General features: G+C 36.9%; 3 long non-coding RNA genes across 3 annotated transcripts; 1 reads left to right on the top strand and 2 right to left on the bottom strand.

The window, feature by feature from the left end:
* Positions 1 to 15,577: 15,577 nt before the first annotated feature.
* LOC131686175 (uncharacterized) lies at positions 15,578 to 16,652 on the bottom strand. The gene is made up of 3 exons (XR_009304944.1): positions 16,596 to 16,652; positions 15,964 to 16,532; positions 15,578 to 15,892 (listed from the first exon to the last, which is right to left on the bottom strand). It is a non-coding gene; the product is annotated as an uncharacterized LOC131686175 (long non-coding RNA).
* Positions 16,653 to 19,023: 2,371 nt separating this feature from the next.
* LOC131686223 (uncharacterized) lies at positions 19,024 to 19,436 on the bottom strand. The gene is made up of 3 exons (XR_009304950.1): positions 19,310 to 19,436; positions 19,218 to 19,247; positions 19,024 to 19,158 (listed from the first exon to the last, which is right to left on the bottom strand). It is a non-coding gene; the product is annotated as an uncharacterized LOC131686223 (long non-coding RNA).
* A 1,129-nt stretch (positions 19,437 to 20,565) lies between these two features.
* Positions 20,566 to 22,907, top strand: LOC131686132 (uncharacterized). Its single transcript, XR_009304942.1, has 3 exons — positions 20,566 to 21,399; positions 21,460 to 21,669; positions 21,735 to 22,907. It is a non-coding gene; the product is annotated as an uncharacterized LOC131686132 (long non-coding RNA).
* The last annotated feature ends 3,581 nt before the right edge of the window (positions 22,908 to 26,488 follow it).

Genomic DNA, 26,488 nt, shown 5'->3' with positions numbered 1-26,488 from the left:
TTCTCCCGCAGGTACCGTTGGCTGCTATTGCAGCGGTCCTTTACAATTAGCCAGGGAGGTGAGCAAGGCTCTTTTGTTGGAACCTCCCTAGCGACGGGGCGATTAATCGCCGGGTCCACTCACTCCCCGTGAATGGCCCAGGTAGATACCGCAGTAAACTACCTCAGGTGGATCCGTTGTCCTACCTGCTTCGCCCTCCTTTGCGATTAACTGTGGAGGAGAGCTATGCTCGTTCGGCTGATCCTCCACAGTGAGGGCGGCGTGGTGTCACTGGGTCCTTGGTAATTAGCCGGGGAAGCGAGTGGCTTCTTTGCGTTTAGCTTCTGATATCCGGCGACCCAACACCACAAAATACTATGGTAACCGAACCACGACCGACACTTTTCGACGGGATTACTTGCCGTCGCACGCGCGCACTGAAACGTTTTCTAGTGGCGGAAAACTCGTTTGTTCTACGCCGTGATTCGTCACTTTCTGGCTTTTTCACGATGGCCGCCTTTTCCACTCCACCAAAACAAACACCATCACCACAAAACCGCACCGCCGCATAACTGTCATCTCCTTTGCAGCATAAACAGAAACCAATATAACAGCAAGAGGAGCGCGGTAACCTACCTAAGCCCTATGTTAGTTATTGACAAATGTTTAACAAAAATTATCTAACCTAGCTGCACGAACAAAACCGTTCACATACGCGTAAATGAACAAAATTTACAAGAAAAAGTGAACGGTACCGAACAGCGGTGAGCATAATTACACATGTAAACAAATACACTCTACGGAGTGTATACCCAATAAATGGTATATTTTCACCCAGTACTAAATTGTTACCCTGACGGGTTACAATTTCTAAGTTGTGTGATAAGATCTTCTGCCACGGATCTTGGCGAGAAATCGTGCCTACTTTGAACTCCGGAGGACGCTCCGGTCGAACAAAATTCGCCGCTGCACGAAATTGATTATCTACAAGACGCTGATTAGATCGGTGGTCCTCTACGTCCACGAGACCTGGACTATGCTTCTTGGAGTTTTCGAACGAAAGGTGTTGCGTACCATCTATGGTGGCGTGCAGATGGAATACAGAACGTGGCGCAGGCGAATGAACCATGAGTTGTATCAGCTGCTGGTAGAACCATCCACCGCGCATACCGCAAAAATAGGACGCAGGCATTGCATTTATCACTCATATAAGTAAATGCGTCCGGATTATTTGCTACTGCGACAGTAAAAACTCACATTTTCACACGAAAAGTTATTGGCACTCACACAACTTCTCCGAATAAACACAACGTATGATTTCTCCGGAGCCGGAGAATGAGCGAATGAGTTTATCACTGTATCTTTTCTGCTGCCGCTATTCCTAAACACGAAAAAACAAGTCTATCGTATTTCTTTGGCGCTTCTCTTTTAAATTAAGTGTATATTTTGACGCTTTTATTGATTTCCACGAAATTACAATATTATCACCTTCTCCGGTGAGAAGTAAAAAATCAAATAAATTTTATCCGGAAAATTATTCTCACGCTATTTGTGGAGACGGAAAATTTTGCGACTCATCTTATCTCGGAAAAGTTGGACATCGGATAAGCGTCTTCTAGCGTGAGTGAGAGAGAATTACAATGCCTGATAGGACGTTTGCGGTGGGTAGTACACGTCGTGAGAATGTCAGACGACGACCCGGTGAAGATGGTTCTTGAGGGCGACCCTACAACAACAAGAAGACGGGGCGCACAACGAGCACGGTGGATCGACCAGATAGAGGACGACCTGTGGACCCTTCGAAGACTGCGAGATTGGCGACAAGCAGCAATGGACCGAGTGGAGTGGAGACGGCTTCTGCATACAGCAAGAGACAAGAAGGCTCTAGCCTGAACGATAAGGTAAGTATATGCTTAAATGTGTCATGTGAAAACTAAGAACAACTATTTTGTAATGATATTATTGAAAATGCACACACGTTGTATTGGTACGAACTTTCATGACAAATAACGGATCAAAGACCAAAAATATCCACAAATTAGATCCAGGAAAAGAAGTCTCCCAAAGTACCCACTCTCGATGGGAGATGCAACTACAATGCACTATGGTCCCAAAGCTGTATTTAGGAAGACAAAACTGTTGCGCCTAAACCGTTGGTTTTAGATATATAGTATCTTCGGCAAACTTTCTTAGAACTTTCTTGGCGATTTTTTATATTAGTTGAATTAGGGTGGTCCTTGTGGTTAGGGTGTTCAACGTATCAACTTCTTAGATATGTAAAATTCAGCTACATAATGTTCTACAAAGTTATAAATAAATCAAATTGGAGCAACTTTTCTGAAGCAACTATGAAGCTATCTCTAATGGTTCATGTGCTATGACTTTTGCAATATTTAAGGTAGGGTGGCTCTTTAAAAATTGGTTTTCTATTAATATCTTGTTATGTGTTAATTTCTCGCCAATACTTTGTTCTAGAGGTTTTTAGAACTTTTGTAAATACACATTTTTGCCGAAGCAATGAAGTTTTTATCTCTATTTGCATAGTTACTGGCGATTTTCAAAACAAAAATGGTTTTTTTCAAAGCTTATATCTTCCAACATTGCAAATGGATTTTCAATATTTTAATTTCATTTGAAAGAAACTTTTCTAGTTTTTGGTGAAAAAACTGCGGGAGCGTTATTTCTGTAAAAAAAAATTTTAATTTTTGAAAATGGTGTATTTTTCAACAAAAATCGTTCATAACTTTTCAAATAGATGAGATAATAACTTTGTTACTTCAGCAAAAATATTCACCATAAAAAGTTCTAAAAGTGCTGCAAACAAAGTATTCACGATAAATCAATGTCTGAAGTGACAAATGAGAAATAGTGATTTTAAGGGGTCACGTTTTCATCGCTCAATCTCTTATCGTAAAATCAACTGAGAAATAGTCGTTGTGTGTGACAATGCCGAATGCCATGGCAATTCTATTGGATTTGTAAACGTTTTTGCACGTTAGCAGTACGAAATTGATTATCTACAAGACGCTGATTAGATCGGTGGTCCTCTACGTCCACGAGACCTGGACTATGCTTCTTGGAGTTTTCGAACGAAAGGTGTTGCGTACCATCTATGGTGGCGTGCAGATGGAATACAGAACGTGGCGCAGGCGAATGAACCATGAGTTGTATCAGCTGCTGGTAGAACCATCCACCGCGCATACCGCAAAAATAGGACGCAGGCATTGCATTTATCACTCATATAAGTAAATGCGTCCGGATTATTTGCTACTGCGACAGTAAAAACTCACATTTTCACACGAAAAGTTATTGGCACTCACACAACTTCTCCGAATAAACACAACGTATGATTTCTCCGGAGCCGGAGAATGAGCGAATGAGTTTATCACTGTATCTTTTCTGCTGCCGCTATTCCTAAACACGAAAAAACAAGTCTATCGTATTTCTTTGGCGCTTCTCTTTTAAATTAAGTGTATATTTTGACGCTTTTATTGATTTCCACGAAATTACAATATTATCACCTTCTCCGGTGAGAAGTAAAAAATCAAATAAATTTTATCCGGAAAATTATTCTCACGCTATTTGTGGAGACGGAAAATTTTGCGACTCATCTTATCTCGGAAAAGTTGGACATCGGATAAGCGTCTTCTAGCGTGAGTGAGAGAGAATTACAATGCCTGATAGGACGTTTGCGGTGGGTAGTACACGTCGTGAGAATGTCAGACGACGACCCGGTGAAGATGGTTCTTGAGGGCGACCCTACAACAACAAGAAGACGGGGCGCACAACGAGCACGGTGGATCGACCAGATAGAGGACGACCTGTGGACCCTTCGAAGACTGCGAGATTGGCGACAAGCAGCAATGGACCGAGTGGAGTGGAGACGGCTTCTGCATACAGCAAGAGACAAGAAGGCTCTAGCCTGAACGATAAGGTAAGTATATGCTTAAATGTGTCATGTGAAAACTAAGAACAACTATTTTGTAATGATATTATTGAAAATGCACACACGTTGTATTGGTACGAACTTTCATGACAAATAACGGATCAAAGACCAAAAATATCCACAAATTAGATCCAGGAAAAGAAGTCTCCCAAAGTACCCACTCTCGATGGGAGATGCAACTACAATGCACTATGGTCCCAAAGCTGTATTTAGGAAGACAAAACTGTTTGCGCCTAAACCGTTGGTTTTAGATATATAGTATCTTCGGCAAACTTTCTTAGAACTTTCTTGGCGATTTTTTATATTAGTTGAATTAGGGTGGTCCTTGTGGTTAGGGTGTTCAACGTATCAACTTCTTAGATATGTAAAATTCAGCTACATAATGTTCTACAAAGTTATAAATAAATCAAATTGGAGCAACTTTTCTGAAGCAACTATGAAGCTATCTCTAATGGTTCATGTGCTATGACTTTTGCAATATTTAAGGTAGGGTGGCTCTTTAAAAATTGGTTTTCTATTAATATCTTGTTATGTGTTAATTTCTCGCCAATACTTTGTTCTAGAGGTTTTTAGAACTTTTGTAAATACACATTTTTGCCGAAGCAATGAAGTTTTTATCTCTATTTGCATAGTTACTGGCGATTTTCAAAACAAAAATGGTTTTTTTCAAAGCTTATATCTTCCAACATTGCAAATGGATTTTCAATATTTTAATTTCATTTGAAAGAAACTTTTCTAGTTTTTGGTGAAAAAACTGCGGGAGCGTTATTTCTGTAAAAAAAAATTTTAATTTTTGAAAATGGTGTATTTTTCAACAAAAATCGTTCATAACTTTTCAAATAGATGAGATAATAACTTTGTTACTTCAGCAAAAATATTCACCATAAAAAGTTCTAAAAGTGCTGCAAACAAAGTATTCACGATAAATCAATGTCTGAAGTGACAAATGAGAAATAGTGATTTTAAGGGGTCACGTTTTCATCGCTCAATCTCTTATCGTAAAATCAACTGAGAAATAGTCGTTGTGTGTGACAATGCCGAATGCCATGGCAATTCTATTGGATTTGTAAACGTTTTTGCACGTTAGCAGTACTTTTAGAACTTTTTATGGCGAATATTTTTGCTGAAGTAAGAAAGTTATTATCTCATCTATTTGAAAAGTTATGAACGATTTTTGTTGAAAAATACACCATTTTCAAAAATTAAAAATTTTTTTTACAGAAATAACGCTCCCGCAGTTATTTCACCAAAAACTAGAAAAGTTTCAATCTTTCAAATGAAATTACAATATTGAAAATCCATTTGCAATGTTGGAAGATATAAGCTTTGAAAAAACCCATTTTTGTTTTGAAAATCGCCAGTAACTATGCAAACAAAAGAGATAGAAACTTCATTGCTTCGGTAAAACTGTGTATTTACAAAAGTTCTAAAAACCTCTAGAACAAAGTATTGGCGAGAAATTAACACATAACAAGATATTAATAGAAAACCAATTTTTAAAGAGCCACCCTGCCTTAAATATTGCAAAAACCATACCACATGAACCATTAGAGATAGCCACATAGTTTCTTCAGAAAAGTTGTTCCAATTTGATTGATTTATAACTTTGTAGAACATTATGTAGCTGAATTTTATATATCTAAGAAGTTGATACGTTGAACACCCTAACCACAACGACCACCCTAATTCAACTAATATAAAAAAATCGGCAAGAAAGTTCTAAGAAAGTTTGCCGAAGATACTATATATCTAAAACCAACGGTTTAGGCGCAAACAGTTTTGTCTTCCTAAATACAGCTTTGGGCCCATAGTGCAATGTGTCTTCTAACTTATCGTCGTTCATATCTGCATATACTGAGTAGTTTGTAGTAGTTTTACCATTTCTTTTTCGTAGTATTGATTTGTATAGGACTTTATCCATATTTCCTGCACGAGAATTCCGAACGAAACAATATGAAAGCTATAAGGATGAATGGAAAGAGACTGCATTACAATCAACTGAATGCACGGCTTTTATGCTATCGACATAGCCTAGACATTTCACACTATTTACTTCAATGCAAAGTAAAACTTTGAAATAGCTACCTGTCTCATTCACGAATCGCATTCTCCCTCTGTCGTTCTCTGTTCAAGGGGCTTGAAAGCATATGTGACCCTGTCTCGCTTTACTATATTCAATTGCGTGTTAAAATACTGGACCAGTAAATTCTATTCTGTACATAAATCTTTTTTCGGGAAAATGTGACCAAAAAGTAAACTTCGAATTCCAAAGCAAATTGAACGTTCCAAGTTCCTGATAACTAATAAACAATAAAGTAGAAACACCAGATAATCTTAAAACGACGCCGTCTAATAAGAAGCATGAAAACGAAAAGAATAAAACCAAAAAAAAGATGGAAACCCTAGAAAGTCCATTGTATATTTATTAGCCTTTTCTCAGAAGATGGGATTTTCAAAAACATTTCAAAACTTTCTGATGCTATGGTTCTCAAATTCGTACAATCCGGTTTATTCATTTTCTTTATTCAAATTTTTTTTTAACTTTAAATATATGATCAGTTCATTTTAATTAATTATTTCATTCAGCATCTTTTTATTCGTATTTTGTATATGCGTTCATTTTACTTATTTTATTCGTTTCATTCTTTGGATTCACTCTGATCAGTTTATTCTCTTTTGTGCATTTTACTCATATCATTAATTTAACTTATTTTATTCATTTTTTTCATCGTATGCATTCTATTCATTTTTTCCAGTTTGTTCATTTTGTTCAGTTTCTTCATTTTAATAATCAGACTACTTTTTCAGTTTTAATCATTTCATCTAAATAATTTATTTGATACAATTTATTTCTTTATATTAATTTATAACTTTTTTACATTTTAACGACATTCAATTAGCTAGAGATTACTGGGTAGGGAAAGTTATGAAAATTAGAGCCATAATACTCAAGTGGGAGCAAGGATGTGAAGTAAACAGATAATCGTATATCGTCCGGGCTTAATTTTTGTCTTCTGCTAATGAGGGTCGAGCTTAGGCAGCATAACTACGAGTCACCCGAGTTCACTAGCATGTGTCCTGGTATATATATAACCTTTTACCATCGTTTAATTTTTCATTTTAATCAATGCATTTTATTCTGCTCATTTTCTTCTTTTCATTCATTTTATTACTTCAGCTCTTTTTGTTTATTTGATTCGTTTGTTTTATTCTTGCATTTCATTTATTTTTTACTTTATTCATTTTGTTCATCGATTCATTTTATTCATTTGATGCATTTGATTCATTGGATTAAATCAATTTGATTCATTTGATTCATTTGATTCTTTTAATTCATTTGATTAATTTGATTTATTTGATTAATTTGATTAATTTGATTCATTTGATTCATTTGATTTATTTGATTCATTTGAGTCATTTGATTCATTTGATTCATTTGATTCATTTGATTCATTTGATTCATTTGATTCATTTGATTCATTTGATTCATTTGATTCATTTGATTCATTTGATTCATTTGATTCATTTGATTCATTTGATTCATTTGATTCATTTGATTCATTTGATTCATTTGATTCATTTGATTCATTTGATTTATTTGATTCATTTTATTCATATATATAATTTTATGCATTTTTTTAATCTTATAACTATTTCTAAATATAATCTTAATTTTTTTAATAACCTAATCTAATTTGATTCGTGTATTTTATAATTTTGATTTACATTAATTTTTCTACTCATTTTATGAATTTAAAAACCTATTATTTCATTTTTTGCTTTACTTTTATATTTCGTTCATTTTGTTTTTTTTTATTATTTCGATTATAGAGGTTTTAACCTTAAGGTCATTCGCCTCTTCGGGTTAGAAAATTCTCTTATTTGTATTTGTATTTGTATAAAAAAAAGTCCAACTGACAATTTGTCTTAATGAACTATACTAAACTAAGGTAAACTAAACATAATTAAAATAGTGACAATACACGACGACGAAACTGCGAAGAGTTCATGACGAAGTCGAAAATTTCAGCAAACTCGTTGAAGCGACGACTCATTGCTAAAATTGGACTATTGGTAGCGTAGTTAGTGCTGCGCATTTCAGAATGCAACAGGGCTCGAGGGCGAAGAGAACGGATAGGCGCGTAGAGGTTGATTTGCGCTAGTAGCTCCGGATCATCATATTCAGCCAGCAGAATCTTTGACACGAAGGTAGCTTGCGCTGCATGTCTCCGACATGTTAAAGTATTAAGTCCTAAAAGACGACAACGGTCCTCGTACGGTGGCAGGTTTAATGGATCGTTCCACGGCAATTCACGTAACGCATATCGTATGAATTTACGCTGGACTGCTTCGATCCTAAGGCTCAACGTAGCTTGATACGGGCACCAAACGACGTTTGCAAATTCCAACTGCGGGCGCACCAATGAGCAATAAAGAGCCTTGAAGCATAGAGGATCCCGAAATTCGTTGGATATTTTGAAAATAAATCCCAGCAAACGATTGGCTCTGTCGATGGTCGCTGAGACGTGATGAGTATACGTTAGCTTATCATCAAGAATGACTCCTAGATCCTTCACGTGGTCAACGCGTTGTAGTAGAGTTCCTGCGATGTTATAGTTGAAGGTAACCATATTTCTCGTTCGGTAATAGCTGATGACAAAACATTTTGCAACGCTAAGGACCATCATGTTTCTTACACACCAGCTATAAAAGGTGTCAATAAGATGCTGTAGCTCACGGCAATCGGCTTCATTCCGTATAACAAAAAAAAATTTTAAGTCGTCGGCAAAAAACAGCTTTCCTCCACGGCTTAGAACGAAAACCGCATCGTTCACGAACAGTGAAAAAAGTAGTGGACCTAGCGTACTACCTTGAGGAACTCCGGAAGTGTTGAAAAAGGATTCTGAAACAATATCGCCAATTTGAACAACGATTTCACGGTGCACAAGGTAGGATCGAAGCCAATGGCAGAATCTAGTAGAACACCCTAGCTTATCAAGCTTTGTTATCAGTATCTCATGATTAACTCTATCAAAAGCTGCCTTTAGATCAGTGTAAATTGTATCCACCTGCAATTTCTTAGACATTTGTTCCGTGCAAAATGACGTAAAGCAGACGAGATTCGTCTCGATTGAACGTCCTGGGAAAAATCCGTGCTGAGATGTACTAATGTAGTGTCGACAAGCAGAAAATAACGCCTCGTTGATAATAGATTCAAACACTTTAGATTCGACTCCTAGCGAAGTGATTCCGCGATAGTTCGCTATGTTGCGTTTGTCACCTTTCTTGAATACCGGGAACATAACTGAGCATTTCCAATCCTCAGGAAACGTTTGCTGCTGAAGCAATAGGTTAAAAATATATGCAAGTGGTGTTACAAGTAAGTCCGAACATTTTTTCAATACAGTTGAAGGTATAGCACTAAGGCCGGGTGCATAAGATGACTTGGTTTTCCGAATTGCAGATATAACCATTTGTTCAGAGACAGTAAACACATCCAAATCAACAGCACAAGCAGGAACGTCGCGAGAGGCATTTTCGAGTTCGTTTGTGGTTGGCGAGTCAGTTGAAAAAACTCTCGAGAAGAATCTGGCAAACAGCGTACATTTCGCCACAGTTGTCGTAGCTTCTTTGCCGTCGTAAAGCATCCTTGATGGAAGTCCAGTTTCTTTACGCTTCGTGTTGACAAATGACCAAAAGCCCTTCGGGTTTCGGCGTAGATTATTCTGGATACGGTTTACATAGCGTTTGTACAGAAGCTTGTTGTAACAACGATACTCATTACTGGCTAAAGTGAACGTGCGCTTAGAAAGAGGACACCGTCGATTTGTGTACGCACGTAGGGTTTTTGCTCGAGTACGTTTTAGCTTTCGAAGAGTGCTGTTTGACCAGGGTGGCTTGCTAGGAGGCTGACATTTAGGCACTGAGGTCTCAACACAGTTCAGTAGTAGTCGCTTGTAGATGGCAACTGCAGCATTAACACTCACTTGGGCATGCAGTACACTCCAATCAATTTGCGACAGAGAACTGCGCAGCTTTACAACATCAGTTTTGCGAAAGTTGAGACGGTCGACAGAAAGAGTTTCTACATACTGAACTGATCGAATAGTGCCAATTGAGATTTCAAGCGCGGGATGAAAGTTGTCAAGTGGAACAATCACGCTGGATGCTTCATTGACGGAACATACAGGTATAATAGTTTCACTAACAAAGACGAGATCCAGAAAGCGTGACTGGTGGTTAGGAATCATGCTTACTTGACTTAGCCCGTTGAAAGCAAATCCGTCCAGTAGCAAACGACTGGTGATGTTGGTTGTCGAAGCAATCGGGACCGGGTAAGCGTATCCGTGTCGTGACGGCACCCAAATGAGTCCTGGCTGATTGAAATCACCAAGGACAATCATCACGCCATCCGCGCCAGCTTGTGAAGAAGCGTTATTAACAGCATCCATGTGAAGTTGCATGATATTGCAGTCGAGTCGCTTTTCAGGAGGAATATAGACAGCACCAATATAAAAGTTCCTCGATGGAGTTGTAATTCTAACCCAAACAGCCTCAACACTGGTTAAACTACCTACATCAATCTCACATGAGGCAAATGCGGTGGAAACAGCAATCAAAACTCCTCCTCCACGTCCGCGAATACTGTTGCCACTATTTCGGTCCGCACGGTATACGGTGTAAGCATCGCCGAAAAGCTGCACTGATGTTATACGCGCATCGAGCCATGTTTCGGTGAAGACGCAAACATCGTAGTCACCGTCCACAGCAGCTAAATACACGTCATCAATTTTCGTCTTAAGCCCTCTCGCGTTCTGATAGTAAATCCGCAAACCATCAGTGTCATGTGAGAGGTGTCGTGCTGCATTCCAAGTTTCAGGACTGTGGGCTCGATGATCACTATCACCGCAAATAGCGCGGGGAGAGCAGGATGTACTGTTGTCAGGAAGGGGAACAAGCTGCGATACGGAGGGAATGACTGCGTCATAACTGTTACGTCCAGCGGCTGACTGCAATGGGAGGCATACTTGAAGGTGCGCAGTATCACGTGTAGCTTCGGAAGGACATATATTATTTAAATGTTTACCTGAGCAGACAGATGCGATGCGATCGAAATTATCATTTTGACATTGAAGGTTCGCTGGTGCGGTAGAGTCGATTGAGTAGTGTTCATCAGCAGACTGTAAGTGAAATTTACATTGAGGGTGTGCAGCATCTTGAAGTGCTTCGGAAGGACATATACCCTTCTTGGCTTTACCTGACACAGAAGAAGTTGCCGATTCGCCAGGTAGTTCGATGTCGCTCACCGAGGAACATGAAATTAGACAGACGAGTTTATCCGGGATAGCTTGGCGCTACTGTCCACCACCAGATGGATTCTTCTTCGCAGCGATCCTGATGATAGGCCGTTGAATTTTTGAATTGGTCACAAATTCACGAAAGTAGATGTTCTCCGGCCAAGAGTTTTTGGACAGAGCCTTATCCCTGCATGATTTGCTAACGCCAACTTTGAAGGTGATGAAGCTCAGCGATGAGAGATCCTTATCCTTAGGAACTAGGCGAACTATTTTTGGTTGCATATCCTTTCCCAGACAATCTTTCACAAGTCTATGAAAAATTTCTAACCCTATGTGCGGGGTCGGGACTCGAACCCAGGTGCGCTGCGTACAAGGCAATCGATTTACCAACTACGCTACTCCCACCCCCTTCATTTTGTTGATTTCTATAATTTATTCAGTTTATTCGAGATTTTATTCGTGCAAGACTAAAAACTGTTTTCATCCCACCTCTAGTCGGGTGCCTACTTCTCGTGAGTTCTGCAAACCAATCCAATAGTGATATGTGTAAGAAATGTCTCATCTCACTGCTAGGTGGATTAAATCGGGTTTTAAATAGAATTTATACACGCGAGTTACATACGGAACTTCACAGTTTAAAACCAAAGTTTTGTGAAATTTTTGAAAAATTGCATCTTTTAGGAAAAATGGACACGTAAACCGATGATCCTCACCATCTTTTTATTTGTTCTGCTCCCAAGCCCAATTCGTTGGGAAAATTCCATCAAAAATATCCATTTTCACCTAAAAGATGTTATTTTTTTAATTTTTACTAAATTTTGGTTTTAAACTGTGAAGTCCCGTTCCAATTTTTTTCAAAAATTTCTTCATGTTGATATAGTTGGAACCGTGATTCCCCGTCATCTTTTTATTTGCTCTGCTCCCAAGCCCAGTTCGTTGGAAAAATTTCATCAAAAATGCACATTTTCATCTAAAACATGCTATTTTTCAAAAATTTCACAAAACTTTGGTTTTAAACTGCGAAGTCCCGTTCGAATTTTTTCAAAAATTTCTTCATGATGATTTAGTTGGAGCCCCAAATCCTCGCCATCTTTTTTATTGTTCTGCTCCCAAGACCAGTTCGTTTGAAAAATTCGATCAAAAATGTTCATTTTCACCGGAAAGATGCAAATTTTCAAAAAATTAACAAAACTTTGGTTTTAAGCTGTGCAGTCTCGTTCCAATTTTTCGATTTTCGAATCATAAAATTTTCGATTTTTAAATCATTTTTTCAAAAATTTCCAATATCTAAAAAAAACTTTCTATAGCTATAGCTTTTGTTTTCAGCGGTTTTCGTTTGTTTTGAGACTAGATGCTGATGTTTCATACTATTTTTAGACATATGTCGACAAATTTTTTTTTCGATTTTCAGCATTTCAACACTCCCCTTTGGATTTTTTCTTATATTATGAAAACAATATTCAAACGCCGCACCCCCTTAATGATGTCCGATTGAGCTAAAAACTTGCATAGATTACTTTTTCGATGTAATAAGCATTTTATGTAAGACTAATTTAAGATGACCATTTTCATTGATATCTTGTCTCTTGAACACCCCTAGTTCATCATACAAACTTTGGTTTTAAACTGTGAAGCCCCGCTCCAATTATTTTTTCAAAAACTTCTTCACCAGGGGTTTCATGGGACCTCAAACTTTTGCCATTTTTTTGTTCTGCTCCCAATTTTTTTTTATTTTGTTTCGCAGTGTTATCATTAAAATATGAAAACGGTTCAAATCAAGTATTGTCTCTAGACGAGATAGTAAAAACAGACTATGATGAGATCAAATCCATCATGAAAAAGTTAAAAAAATATGGAAGCTCCAGGTTATGAAGGAATTTTCAACATTCTTCTTAAAAACCTTCCCGAAATCACCATGAGATACTTGGTCAAAATATTCAACAAATGTTTTGAATTAGCACTTTCCCAAAACATGGAAAGATGCCAAGGTTATTTCTATTCTAAAGCCATATAAAAACCCAGCAGAAGCATCTAGCTATCGACCAATTAGTTTACTCTCTTCTATTAGTAAATTATTTGAAAAAATCATCCTAACGAGAATGATGTCACATATCAATGAGAATTCTATCTTTCTACACGTGTTTTGGATTTCGTATTGGACATTCAACTACTCATCAACTTGTGAGAGTAACTAACATGATAAAGGCAAATATCTCAGAGGGCTATTCCGCTGGATTTGTTCTTCTAGACATCGAAAAAGCTTTCGACAGTGTTTGGCACGAAGGTTTAGTTGCCAAAATGTGGCACGGAAACGCTCCCGATCGCATAGCAACTAATATATTAGTCGAATTTCTGAAATCGACTGGTTAAAATTTGGTACAGCTAAACGATTGTTGATTCTTCTAAACTTTCATTTTTGTTTTTGAATGAACAAAACAGTTGCTGAAACAACTAAATCATCTAGTTGAAAATGTGATGCTGTCAGTTAGCAAAGACACACACCATCCGAATCAGCTCATCAAATAGCTGTAACAACTAATATAATTGTCGATTTCAAGATTGGTGCGAGTTGAAACTGAAAACCGAGATGGTTGTTTCAGTCAATTGTAATATTGGAATAATTCCCAAACAGTTGTAACAACACGGAAAGCCAAAAATCAGCTCTGCTGCTAATTCCAATTACTGTTTTTAGATTAGTTGATTTTAAGAAAAAATTATTAAAAATAACTAATAATTTAGTTAAAATTCAGCACAGATTTTTCTGAAAGATTTTTTGATTTCAGCAAAGCTGTTTAGTTAAATGAAATCTTATACACAATACAGCAAAAGAAAAACTAAAAACGCTATTTGCATTTTCAACTACGTTTGTTGTCAAAATCAGAACTTAGAATGATGTTTTTAACTGCATAGTTCTTAAATATAGCAGTATTTGTTCTGAGCTGGAAATATTGGCTGTCAGAATCCAGCACGTAGAAAAACAACCATCTTTATTCGTTTTTGTAACTATAAAAATTGCTAAAAATGAAATAGTTTTTCATTAATGTCATGTCAAGTATAACATACTGAAGTGATTCGTTGATTGCACAAAGTTGTTTCGAATATAAATACTGTTTTTATTGATGATATGAAACTGTAACTATGTAACTCAATTTATCTTGGTGCTATGAGGATACAGAGTAAACATGAAATTGTAAGGACAATGTTTCAGTGTTTAGAAGTATACACCAGTATAGTTTCTATTGTCGTTTAGATTGAAAATTTGCTGCAGATTCAATGGTAAGTACTAAGATAATGGCGGCAGATTAAAAAAAATGTTTTTCTGCGAAAATGGGTCAAAGCTTCATAGTAAGATCCGAATGAATTCCGAATCGATTCCGAATGGGCGAAAAAAGTCAGTCACATATGCATCTGCGTTATAATGTCCCAAAACAGGGTTCATCATAACGTCTGGGACATTGTGACGCACAAGAAGTGTGTCATAGCATCCGAAAATAAGTGTGTCATGAAGTCCGGAACCTTATTACACACATCTTTTTTCGGATGTTATGACGCATCCGATGTCATAATGTCCCGGATGTTATAACGCATTGTCGTTTTCTGATTTTATGTCGCAATGGACATCTTGGACACTGTGGCGAACTCATAGTGTCGGATATTATGACACACAAGATACTGCGTCATAACATCCCAAGGCATAATGTCACAAAACAGTGAGCGTCATAACGTCCACGACATTATGTTGTACAAGAGTGTCATAAGATCCGAAAGCAAGAATACGTCTTAAAATCTAAGGTTATTCTCGTGTCACAACGTCCGAAATTAGACCTGCATCGTAATGTCTGAGATCTTCTGACGCACACTAATACTGGAATGTTAAGAGATATTGCGTCATAAAATCCCGGATCATATGACGCACTCGCGTTTCCCACTGTTCAATCAATTCCCAATCAATCGAAGCTCCATTACAATAATCACTGCCATACACTCCTGTCATTTAGCCCGAGTAACGAGTGAAGTTTGTCGTCAATGCTTCTAGAGTATTAGTGAAATGGGACTGACTTGCGATTATGGGTAGTATAATTGTACACATGTCCAGTTCTTGCGTTAGATCTCGTTAAATTATCGAACGTTCTATGAAAAAACAGCTTTAAGCACTATTGACATCTATCTGATCCGTTTTAGTGACGGTTCAGTACCATATACGGGCACCAGTATCGTGCCGAGCATGTGTGAATGCTCGCGTTTGAAGTGAATGAAAGAATCCCCGCACGGTACTGAACCGTCACTGAATCGGATCGGAATAGTATGAATTCGGCTTTAACGGAAGAGCTGCTTCGTCTATTTGATAGTTATATTTCCCAAGCGTTTTCGCACCAATTAAAATCCAGCAAAGCATACTTCTTCACAGCCGTATAAGCTTTCTTGCTCTTCTTCACTCGCTTGTTCGTTACCCGTACATACTTTGTCGACCCGATTCCCCAGTGATTCTAGCATACGTTGAAACATTTTCACGTCGCATCGGGCAATTGCATGCTTTTGCTTTTAGCGACATCGAAAACGTCTTGTCGAGGATTTATATTGATCATATCCGAGACGATTATGTAGGCAGGAGCACCTTCTGATCCGAGAGCACACCCTCAAACGACCGGTATGATACAACGGTTGCACTCTAGAAAAAAAAAAGATAGTATTGTATATATGCACAAAAACATGTCATTACTGCTGAATTTTAACACCTACCATTAGAATCGGTGATGTTTAGCTGCAACTCCACGCGATTTCTGCTTGTGAGACATCGGGTTATGATTGTGTTTGCCCATTGAGGCAATTCGTTCGTTCGCGATCAGCTCCAAATCAATCTGCTTTACACAACACGTAAATTCCACGAAACTAGTCCTGGAAAAAGCTTAATGAACTCAGAGACTAATCACATTGTTTTTTTCGCTGGAACGTATATAAATTGTTCGGCTGACTTATTTTAGAAAAACGGTTGCTGTGACAAGTAATTGATATTGTTGCTACTACTGTTATTGTCGGAGATAGTTGCAGTATTCATTCACACGTACCGTACGTCAAAACATTCCGTGCCGTTGTGTGTGAATGACGTTCCGTACCGGCGACTGAAGCCTGATGTACTGTGTGAATCGTGCTTTATTCAGCCCACTTCATATTTTTGGAATTGCTACGGAGCCTTTACTTTATCAATGTACATTAGCCAAAATTTTGTAGCAGAAAGCACTTTCTGCTCTGACCAACGGGAAAATAAATTCTCACTGTTTCCGTTTATTGTAGCTCCAGTTGATTAACGGCTGTTGAAAAAAATATGAACCTAGCTTAAACCTAAATAAAAATATAAATAAATGTATCTGTACTTAAGAATAATATGGAGATCCGCTCCATCCATCCTTCCGATAGTGAAGATTTCAAAATGGCGCGATTATGATACTATGATAGTTACTATATTCATAGATAGGCGGAGACACTAAGCGGAGCCACTTGAACCCACTAAGACGTCCAAAAAATTGTTTCAAAATCGTTCAACACGGGTCAAACGATGAACGTTCGTTGCACGGTTATTTGGACGTTGTCCAAATTGGTCCAACGAACGTCCTTCATTGGACGATTTTGAAACCAACCGTTCTTAGAGGGAACTATTAAGATTTCTGACAGTTCATTTACAACTACAGATGCAATGTCAAACCAACGGAGTTTGGTTTGTTTGCCTCACGAAATACCTAACCTCAACCGGTTTTTGCAGTGCAATTTTTTTTTGTTTTCCTCACGAAATAATTCGGCACCGTTTCTTTTTTAACGGGAGTAGAAAGGTCAATAGTTACTACCAAAGGCCTTAGTATAAAGGTACGCAAAGAGTGTGCAGATAGTGAAGCCAAAAAAAAAGTCTGCCTATCGAGCAAAATTAGAATCCAGCTTTACTGCAGAGTTATCAAAGCTGGATTCCAATTGTACTCGATAGGTAGGCTTTTTTGACTTCACTCTGCGCAACTGTTCTCTATAGACTGTGGTTACCATATTCTTAGGCTAAGCGGAGTCAATTGAACATGTCAGATGCCGGAACCAATCGAGCATGACGTCACATAACATGTTCATTTTGGATGTATATTGAAAATGTATTGTGATTAGGGTGATAATTATTTTTCTTTTTCCTTGTGTTATCGAGCATAGGGAAACGAACATAAACAAACACCGAGAGATACTCCCACAAGTATGAAACCACGCACGTGTAAAGTTCTTACTCACAATATCAACAATGAAACTATTAAGCTAGAGCTTGAACATTTTCATGGGATGCCAGTGTTTTCTTCCTGAAATAAGAGCTGTCAGATTTTTGTGTCCGCCTAACTATGCATATAGTAACCAGAGTGTATGTAAGGAGAGTGAAGACAACTGTCATGATTATCCGTCAGTGATATTCCGAACGAACAAACGACCTGTCAAAATACATGAATTTGACTCGTTTGGAATGACACTGACAAATAATAATTGTTCCAATTTTGACAGTGTCGTCACTCTCCTTATATGCACTCAGATAGTAACTATAGTCAACACAAAAGGAATGGTCTTTGACTCAGAGGGTCGCAAAATATTGGGCAAAATTCAATAAAATATCGATAATAGCGTATCGATATTTGAAAGATTAATGTCTCGAATCACTATATAAATCAATATTTTTAATCACATATTATTCTGCCTCATTTTATCGGATTGCGAAAATGGGGATTATAGTTAATATTTTCATATTTGAAGAAAACGAAATTTAACTCTGGCATTCAGCAAAAAAATTTCAATATCAAATGTTTGAACCCCTATCAAATAAATAAAAAAACTCAAAAAAAAATTGTTTGTCGTTCTCAATCTCAGTTAGTGTGTTTAATCAAATAAATGTCGTTTAAACTAAGCCAATCTCGCTTATTGCTAGCAGAAAATACTAGGAATTTCCCTTGGAATAGGACCTCCTGTTAGGTATTAATGAATGATAATTATTTTTAATACAAATGCAAGAGTTTCCGATACACTGTGAATTTTTCACTTACTGAGAATTTCGTAAGCAATGCTGTAGGGTTTATTTTCGTTTCCCTATACTCGATAACATAAGGAAAAAGAAAAATAATTATCACCCTAATCACAATAGCTTTTCCATATACATCCAAAGAGAACATGTTATGTGACGACATGCTCGTTTGGCTCCGGCATTTGACATGTTCAATTGGCTCTGCTTGGTGTCTCCGCCTAGCTATGAATATAGTTACTATAGTGTTGACATCTTGAAAAGGCTTTTCAGAACCCATGTAACACAAGCACGGTCGCAAATGCTCTTCATTTCTTCAAATGCAGATGACGCTTGTGACAGAATTTTTCAAGATGACGTCAGCAATATAAAACGAATATCCGCCAATAAAAATATCTAAATGAACATATTTTGGGTAGGTTTTCAAAAGGCCGTAAGGAACAAAAGTAAACAAAATGAGTTATCTACACTACACCACTCTTTTCGAACTTTACTATCGTATCACATGAATAGGATTCTCCAAAAACGACAGGCTACCACATTATTAATTAAATAACGTCGAACACGTTTTACTAGCCATATTTTTTCAAATGACGCATACGTCCTTTTGATTTCCCACGGTCGTATAAACACTAATATTAGAACCGCTTCGATGTGGAGATACGCGATAACAAAATGTCGTAAGCGACATTTTTATTGTTATTTTTACAACTGTACATACGCTTATATAAAGACCTATGTCCGATTTTTTAAATGAATGTCATTTTACTTACGTCCTTGAAAATTATTTATTCTCGTAATTGTTTTTCGAATAAAACATCTAATGCTTTCGCTAATAAACATCTTATGATCCAAGAGCCTGACGACCTGTTCAGGGTATCATCCACACAATATTTGGAATCGTTGCACTATATGGGTTAAAGTTAGTGTATAATTTATTTATTAGGGTTTGCAGAGAAATAATTACCATTACCTTCCAACCGAAAATGGTAGTGTACTGGAACGACAAAAAATATTATACCCTGACACCACTCACGGAGCGAAAAAATAGTAACCTACCTGTTGTACATGGCAATACGCTGATTACCTACCAACAAAGTAATCACAAAGTGGCACAAAACTCATTTTCAAAACAATTTTTAATTTACAAGTGCAAACGTACGTATCGGCAAAAAATATGAAAACAAAAAAACCGGCCCATACGACGTTTGCCTTATGTTTAGATTGCGCGTATGAGAAGATAGAGAGGAAACAACAAGATAACTGACGTTTCGACTTTCTACTTCTCATCGATTTCTATGCTTTCCTTTTAAACTCGATGAAACATCTAATGCGCGCTCTATTGGGAAGTAGATGAACTGTGAACTAAGGCTGCTAAGGGGTTAACTCAATTTGAAATGTAATTGTTTCCTAATTACAGATTAAATATATTTTTTGAACAGTCGCATGTGCTTTCGTGTCTCGAGATCAGTCCTATGCGCTACGACGTATGTGAGACCTATGTAGGGAAAAGGACGTATCGTGCGTTGGTAAAATGTCCTATTGACAGAAAAAGCTCGTATTGTCAAGTTTTGCTTAATAGTAATAATAATCGTTACAATTTCTTATCAACCGTATTACACCATTAAAACAAGGGAAAATCAAAACCGTAGACGATTTTAGTATTTAAAACGGTTTAGTTCCTAAATAGGAATTAAAAGTATTTTCGCCATACTTGAAGATTTTCTCTATTCGAGCAAAATGTCAATAGGTCGTTTTGAAAACCCATCCTAGATATATAAGCAAACATACAAAATCACAACCATACACTAGAATACATACGCAAACAAACACACAGACATGAACATACAGCAATGAAAGCAAGATTCGAATCGCTAACTGTTTCAAGGAATAAGATTATTGATGACGTCATCAAGCAATATTATGCGGAAAGAAAATAAACGCCACAAGCGTCATCTGTATGTGAAGACATGAAAAGCATGCGCAAACCCTACATGCTACATGGGCTCTTAACTCTATCCGTCTGTGCAGGGATACCAGGTATATTTTTCAAATGTCCACATTTCATAAAAAAATGTCTTCATTAAATGACTTTTAATTAAATTTAATTAATTTTGTCTTCAACGACCAGGATTCTGAATCGGTTTTTGATTTTGAGCCAGAATTCTCCCAGAAATCAGTCAGATATCCGAAAAATTTGTTTTCAAAATGAAAAACACGTCTTCACAACATTTCAAATGTTTTCAACATGAAGACATGTCTTCAAATCTGGCATCGCTGCGTCTTTGTACTAATCGAAACTGTTCCGGAACGAACAGGAAAATGAGAAAATCAGAGAAAGATTCCTGGAGTACTACAACCACACAACGCTGCAGTGAATTCCCATCTGTGATCGCAGATTTACGGAGCGTAAGGTTGTTTGTCGTGAGCTCGGCTACGATCCTCTTGATGTGTTTATTGGACACGATCGGAGAATCGTATTCCAAATAAATCCGCTGACAAGGATTTGGACCTGCGTTGAGCCGATGGAGTGTCACGGTGATGAGTAGCGACTGGACGAGTGCCCTGAGCGATTGAATGGACAATTATACGAGTATTGTTATTAGCTGAAATGGAGAACCGGAGGAGAGAAACTACTAGGGAGGTGTACGATTTGCTAATCCAGATTTTGAGACAAGTTTGTACGAATACCGAATTCATGAAGCAGCAACTCATTCTACGGCAAAACTGATCGAAAGTGTGCTGGAATGTTGCACGGAGAAAAGTCTTCGGTGGCGCAGATTATTTCGAAGAATCCTAGTATAAGCTTCGTTACGATCAGAAACTGCTCATCATGCATATAATTTGTTCTCGATGATGGAAACCTGCGATACCGACAAGGAAGTCTGGAGGAACGTTTTCTAGTGTACTGCAAATACAACAATCCAGCGAACTGGATTGTTAAAATATTCAGCCTACCGTGCTAAACCACTTAGATTCCGGTTACTGCAGTCTAACCTGAATACGGTTGACGGGATATGATTCAACTTTTGGACGGTGACATCTATATCTCCGCAAGGGTGATAGGAGTGATCGATGCAACTTCGGAAAATCAAAAGATATGATGGAGCACGGGCTCGGCACGCTGCCAATTTCGGTTATTGGATTCAGTAGGTACTTGGATATTGGGACAGTTATCATGTTATGAATTATACTTCTTTTTCTTACAGATCGGGATACTCAGCATAATATCTTCAATTCGGAAATCAAGGAATGTGTCGGGAGTGCTCTTCACTACGTGACTGTTGATGAAGTGTCCCCAACGTTGAAAATCGAATGCAATCGATTCATTAGAAACTGTTGCCAGTTTTACGTATGTCTCTTCCTGCGATGCTACGATTTGAGCTGACGTACAGAATATGTAGACGTTATATTTCAGGGTAAGGTGAATTATCTCTTATGAATGCTCAATAGGTTGCTAAAAATACTTTCATTTGATCTGCAGAATAACCTCGTCCAAGAAAATCAAGGGAATTTATACGAGCCGATTCCCGAGGGTCGGCCACGTCTCTTCGAGGATGGGTTCATAATAAGTTGTGTGTGAAGAATCGAAACCGCGCGTTGTACATTGAGGGTTGACAATCATCTCCGTATCAGGAAGTTACCGTACACAATAACTACATAATTCAGAACGAAGCGGCCTTCCAGGATATAGTGATACTTCGGCAAGTAGTGTCCATCTTTATGTTGAACTATGTTCACAGCAACAAAGACAGCAGGGTTGTCTAGGTATCTGGGTTCGACCGGGTACGGTCGACCATTTATCAGATCACGTCTCACAACGGTTTTCATGAGTAAGGTTGTATGGGAAAAAATAAGGATGTCAATCCAATGCATTTTTAATTACGTTGCAACCGATTGGACTGGAAGAGCTACTATTGTTGCTGGGACTGCTGGACAGCCCTACTATTTAAGAATCCTGATAATAACTACGAAATGATCACTGTGAATCGATCCATGTAAGTTTGTCCTTACTCTTTTAGATGTATTCAATATTATTTCACTTGAATTCAATTATTTCTACAAATAGTTTAATTAAATCAACTTAATGGCTGTGTCAATTGTAAAATTAAGGTTTCCTCTTTTAAAATTTATTTGATCTTTTACGGAACCTGGATTTATACCAAGCGGAGTTATTCCTGATATATTTTTCAAAAGCATTTTTTTTTTCAAAAAATGGTTCGCGAAAAGACTTAACCAAACATGAAAAGTTTGGTGACCTCGCGTTTCCATAAGTTGAAATTCGGGAATTCTTCCTGAGTGCTGGTGAGCCGCTTAATTGTGTGTGACCGTGTGTTCCCGTTGAAATTGTTTTGCAACCATAAGTAACATATTTAGAAACAATAATTCCTTTAAAATATGTGCGGAAGTTTGATGCAATAGTGTTCAAACACTGATTATTATAAGACGAAATCTAAATGTTAAAAAGCAATATTCTTCGAATGTATACTTTGTTTCTATAGATTCGGGCAGTTTGTCAGACCTGTCAGCAAATAGCATTAAAAGAATAATGTTGTTATATTCAAATATACTTAATTCTTTAATCAAAAATACCATTAGTTGTAACAACACGCTTATAGTACATATTGAATTAATAAAACATGGTTTAAACAATCTATATTATTATTCTCAACACCCGATCATCCTTAAATCAACAACTAAATAGAAATTAAATTAACAAAACCATTAATTGAAACAACGAATTTGGTTTACATTTTTTAACTCGCACCAACAATAAATAGCATTAGTTGTTTCAACTCATTTTATGTGCTGATGCTGATGGTATGCGTAAAAGCTTTATATTTTAGTTATTTCAGCCACTATTTTGTTGAACCGGTAACAAAAACGACATTGACATGTGACATTCAACCAAAGCTATCTTAAATCTAAAATATTGACATTCTTAATTTAACTTCGGAAGATTTTAAATTTAAGAACAGGATGGCTTGATTTGTTTGTTGAAATCAACAGAAGAAAAAACTAGATTGAACAAAATAACCTCCCTAAAATTAGCATAAAAAGTAGATGATTTTAATGCAAAAAAGCTTTAAATTTAGAGAAAATATTAGTTGAAACCAACAGAAAATAGCATTAAATTTAGCGAAAACTGTAGTTGAGAGGATGGCGAATGTGTCTCCGCTAAAAGTGACAGCATCATTTTCTCGCCAAATCAACAGAAAAAACAGAAATTTCAACTAACATTTTAGCTCAATTCAGGAGGATCGAAAATAACTAATCAAAATCAGCAAATTGAGAATTTGCTTGGTTGTCCTAAATAATAACTAATTAAATTCAGTAAATCAACTAAGGTTTTCGCATCTGAGCCGAATTTTGGTTCTCCGTGAACTAATATAATTGTTGATTTCAAGATTGGTGCGAGTTGAAACTGAAAACCGAGATGGTTGTTTCAGTCAATTGTAATATTGGAATAATTCCCAACCAGTTGTAACAACTAATATAATTGTTGATTTCAAGATTGGTGCGTGTTGAAACTAAAAACCAAGATGGTTGTTTCAATCAATTGTATTATTGAAAAATATCCCAACCAGTTGTAACAGCTAACGATTTTGTTAATTATAAGGAGGATTTGTTACCCAGTAATAAAAAGCCAAATTATCTTCGAAGAACTTTATTGCTATCATATCAATGGCTTGATTTATCCAAACGCGTTGTATCACTAGGAAATATAAATATTAACACTGTTCAGCGCCAATACGTTAACAATTATTCTATTTTATAAAAAAATATATAGCATTGACTTTCTATACGAATTATGGTTCCATGTTCCACTAGATTCTCTATTTGCATGGAACAATTATTTATGCAATGATAGAATATACAGATCAATTTACTGATGGAGACTAATGTCCTATTCTAATGTCTAACATTTGTTAACATGTGAGAAAATTGGATGGCTGATTTGTAAAAAGCACATGAAACATACACACCTGGTTCCAGAAGATTTGCTCACGTTCGAACATCAGTCGAATCATGCAATTTGTTGTCTACCTGATGTATTATATAAAAATACTTCCATAAATTCACATATATATCACTAAATTAGGTAGGCACTTCTAAGTATTATAACTGGTTTATTAATCTAAACTTTAAAATCAAGCTCTTTTATGTTAGCCTCAAAAATTTTACAAAATGAACATAGCGAGAAAACTGACGTATCCTTTTCAACTAAAGAAATGGTTAAAAAAAATTGCAAATTTTTGTTTCCTTTTTGCTGTCTTTATTTTCTGAAAACTGACAGCTTTCAAAAACAACTAATTTATTCAGCCAATTGATGATGCGAAAATCAACAGGACAGTTAGTTGAATCAACAATTTTTAGTTGAAACAGTCAAGACAAAAATCAAAAATTGCAATATTCATTTTTTGTGATTGCGGGGTTTTCCGTGGGGATTTCAATTTTTCAAATTACATAGTAAAGATAATAAAAAATTATCTTACTAACCGTACCCCACAGGTTCCTTATCAGAATTGTAAATCTAACAAGCTACCCGGTAAAGCAGGCGTCCCTCAGGGTCAAGCGTCACACTAATCCTACATAACAGTTTTACCTCTGATCTTCCAAATCTACCCACAGGCTGTAAAAAGTCACTTTTCTGTGATGATACTAGCATCTCAGTCTATGGTAGGAGTCTTTGCATTAGGCGTGTTTCGAAATTCAACATTGCTCAACAATTGGTCATCGATGACCAAATTGTTGAGTTAAACATGGCCGCCGCGATTTTTTTCGGTGAGCAAAAGAAAAAGTTTTGCTCTGTTGTGATACAAAACTTCGGATGCAACATTGCACGTTGGAGAGCTGCGACACCCATTCCCCTCTCGCTGCTGAGCGGCAAAGAGAAACTAAAATAAGCTGGTACCAGTGATGCCACATTTTATATTATTTACCGGGAATAAAAAAATCGCACTACTTTTTCAGAAAATTTGTACCGAAATTAGCAATAAAGAAAGCAATAAGTTAATGCAAACGTTTTGCTAGTTGAATAATATTTGATTAATTTGGGTGTTTTAGACATCAACCTTTCCAATCTCGCGTTATTTTTCCGTCAATAATAAATAAAAAAACACTGAGTTCTTAGTGCAAAAATCATTTGTTCTATTGTTAAGGTTTCAATAATAAGTTCATCCGCCAGCAAATCATTTGTTTGGAGTAGTCAAATTACAAAATATATTTGTATTACACACCAAAGAAAAATAGTTTCCGTAAATTTATATATCCTATATACACTTTCTCAATATAACTAGGTATTAGAAATGTCAAATAAAACTATTGTTTTACCATTTTATGTACCATGCTGTACTTTCCTTAGACATCATTTTAATCTGTACCTATACAATTCAAATAATCTGCAGCTTTATAGAAACATCTGTACTTTTGGTAGCACTGCGCGGTACGCATACAGATCTGTCAATCGCGCTTCTCATTCGTTCTTGAAATGATGGTGGGGGCATGCAGTTGGCTGAAATAAATTCCCATTCTCACAACATGTGGTCGGCACCCAGCCATGCTATCTCTTTCGCTTCTTTTACCTGTTGTATAAGCTTCTTTCAAGAATGCATGTACCACCGTCAACGAAGTTTTGGCGTCAGTGTGCTCTTGGGCTCGCATCTGGTAGGATGGTTGCTAATTGATGCGCGCAGTTGTATGATAAATAGGGCATTCAAGTTTTCATTGCACTCAAATACAGTTTTTCACTATTCTCGGGTTATTTTTGCTATTATCAGTTTCTCGGTGATGGTTTGGCCGATTATCACAAATGCCTCAAATTAAAGGTATGTTTTCCTGCTACAAAATTTCGTACGGATCCGTTGTATGGTTCAGGAAATATAAACTGTTAATCGTCCGGTCACATGAAATTCACATAAAAAAAAGGAACTAAAAAATTCTAAGAAATAGAATTTGAATTTGGGATGACAAATATCTTTAAAATGCATGAAACATCGAGATTTTAACCAAACCATTTTTGGTGTTTAGATCATATGGGCATCCTTCCTATACATTATGCGAACATTATCCTGTTTCTCCTACCAGCTGATCAAGACGACCTAACTCAAACCGCTGATTACTGGTTCAAGTTATCGATTTGGTCTTTTCTTTTACAAAATTTTAGAACTCGAATATTGATTCCTTGTATATAGTTGTCATGTCATGTATAATGAAAATGTATTACACTCAGGTTTT

The sequence above is a fragment of the Topomyia yanbarensis genome, chromosome 1 (assembly GCF_030247195.1).
Source record: "Topomyia yanbarensis strain Yona2022 chromosome 1, ASM3024719v1, whole genome shotgun sequence".
In the NCBI taxonomy this organism is placed as follows: domain Eukaryota; kingdom Metazoa; phylum Arthropoda; class Insecta; order Diptera; family Culicidae; genus Topomyia; species Topomyia yanbarensis.
The sequence above is the reverse complement of the archived record's forward strand: the minus strand, read 5'-3'. Positions and strand labels throughout refer to the sequence as shown.